Source organism: Schistosoma mansoni, chromosome 1, assembly GCF_000237925.1.
Source record: "Schistosoma mansoni strain Puerto Rico chromosome 1, complete genome".
Lineage (NCBI taxonomy): Eukaryota > Metazoa > Platyhelminthes > Trematoda > Strigeidida > Schistosomatidae > Schistosoma > Schistosoma mansoni.
The window spans coordinates 14,734,562-14,737,197 of record NC_031495.1 but is presented as its reverse complement, the minus strand read 5'-3'; the positions used below and the strand labels follow the sequence as shown (position 1 = coordinate 14,737,197).

General features: G+C 30.3%; 1 protein-coding gene across 1 annotated transcript in view; it reads left to right on the top strand.

Annotated features, from left to right (window-relative positions):
• Smp_141180 (hypothetical protein) overlaps positions 1–2,636 on the top strand; it is a gene marked incomplete at both ends in the record, with an annotated part of 41,123 nt that overhangs the window by 3,834 nt on the left and 34,653 nt on the right. The gene's annotated exons all lie outside the window — the stretch shown is intronic.

Genomic DNA, 2,636 nt, shown 5'->3' with positions numbered 1-2,636 from the left:
AATATCGTATTTATCCCACTTCAATGATCCACTCTCTTTTGATTCGCCGTAAGAAAACGCATTCCTAACACATGGATGGGAAGATTCAAACAAACAATACTAAATGAGTTTAAACATCACCCCATCGCACAAGCAAGTGGCTATCAGGACTCAGTGGCCGAGTGGATAACGCGATGGCATTTGAAGCGAACGGTACTGGATTCGAGTCCCAGAGTGAACATCAACTCTGAGGTGCAGGTACATCCAGCTGACGAGTCCCAAATAGGACGAAATGCGCGTCCTGGATTCTACTGCTAGCCACTATCCATCTTTGCTTACAATGTATACTAGTTAAGTACTAACGTCCATTAATTTTTATTATGCATATCAGAAATAAACTAAAATCTCTCTCTCTATGAAGAATTATTTAATTTTATAAGCTAAATATATCGTTGTAATCATTTTGTCGAGTTTTATCTGAAAAACGCAAAGAAACTATTCGTAGCGGGAATAAAAAAGCTATTGATAGTGGTAAATGTTTTCAAAAGATGGATAAAGGAATCGCTGAAGAAATGTTTAATCCCACTTTATATAACTTCATCCTTATTTATTTGTTACCAAGTATTATTTTTGTGGAATTATAAACGCTTAAGATGATCATCTTTGAACGAAGGTTTCTCAGGACATATATCAAGATAATTTGCAAGGGTTTGTATTTACTCGTTGTTGATGTTAAGGATTGACGTTAGTCAGTCTTTTTTGATATATGTGCATCCTAAGAGGATTGCCTCGATTTTGACACTAGGTCACCAGCTTTTTTTTAGTAATATGAGATTCAGTTTGAAAATTTTTCCAAATAATGACCGCTGAATGTGATCAATTTATAATGGAATGATTTTCCGTATGAGTTAATATTCTTTGGTCTCCATTAAATAAATCTTCCCTACAAGATCTGTCTTTTTGGGAGGCAGGGGCTACAGAAGAAAAAAACCTATGCTATCCCGGTATAAAGGTGCAGTTAAGAGATATTGCCAGTAGCATAATGATATCACTTTTAAAGAAAATAATGATATAATTTTATGCATTGATTGTGTTATTGTTGATTTTCCCATATTTAAATCTGATTTATTAAGCCTATTATTTCATTTTCCCCACCATCACATAAATAATAATAAGTCGGAAGTGATCTAAACGTCGTTTTTTTAAAATGGGAGACAGAATACAGTGACCTTGTATTACTTTATTAATTACTAGACATTGAAAGGAAGTGATGAGAAATTGTACATCTAAGCTGTTTTTAAATAACCATTATCATGAATATCATGAGTTCAATGAAGTTAACATTTATTGTAAACATGAATATACGTAAATGTAAATAGGTCATGGTGACTCTGTGTGTAATCAGTAGCCAAATAGAATGTATAAAATTTCACTGATATTCTATAATTTTGACTGCCCACCTTCATTTTTGAGACTAATGAGTAATGCCGTTTATTTAAAAAAAAAATAGTCGATTTCATAAAAATAAACGGTTTGTAATGACAATGATTTCATGATTAATAACCGATTCAACTGGTGTGTTTGTTCGTAATAATAATATGTATGACGTCTATTTAATGAACATATTTATTATTTTACATAGTAATAGTAATAATTTCCTGTTTATTGATTGGTTTATGGTCAAATGAACATACCAATTAAGTCAAGTGATATAGAGGGGGGAACAATTCAATTGACTACTAATAATTGAATGCATCCTTACATTTTTATTTGTACATAAAGGGATATGAATTGAGTTAAATCAAAGTGAAATATTGCCAAAAAATACTTAACAATTATCAGACACTATGTTATTCTACTAAATTGATTATTACATTTACTGAATTATTTTTATTGAAGTAATAAAACAAAACAAAACAAACCATTACCATGAATTACCCATTAACATAAATTAGTTTACCCCAAAAAAACAAACACTAATTATTTATAATGTAAAAAGGAAAACATCCTGTATTTTAATGAATGAAAATAGTAAAATCAGTCATTTAACTAACTATTTGGCATTTATAACAAGTGAATTTATATGAATAGTAATGAATTCAAAGGAAAAAAAAATGGTATAACAACAATTAATTCTGATAATCAAAGCAAAGAATTCGTTTCTTCCTTCCGAAAAAAAGTATATGGTTATTATTCTGAGATGAAGATTCTTTAACAGTATTCTTTTAAGAGTTAATAAAACTAAGTTTATATATTGTAGCACCTAAGTACTTTTTTAGCGTACGTTTTTTTCTTAGTTATTCACCTACTTTAATAATCATTCAGATAGAGACATCCTAATAAATTACTGTTGAATATAAAAAAGTATAATGATACCTGGATCGTAAAATGAATAAGAAATCTTTGAAAGGCTACCATTTAAAATTGTTATAATGAGTTTTAAATGATTTGTTGTATTATCTGAATTTAATAGATAATGTCATAACTCAGACAGTATAGGAGAATATATGAGATTTTATTTAACCAGTTGTTTTTTCATAGTTGAAGTCATGAGTCAATTGAAGCTAGACCACCATCGAAAACCTGGAAGCACTGGACGGTTGCTCAAACATCGTGGATCGGTTGAAGTTAGACATTAACACCGTTGGATGCCGGCT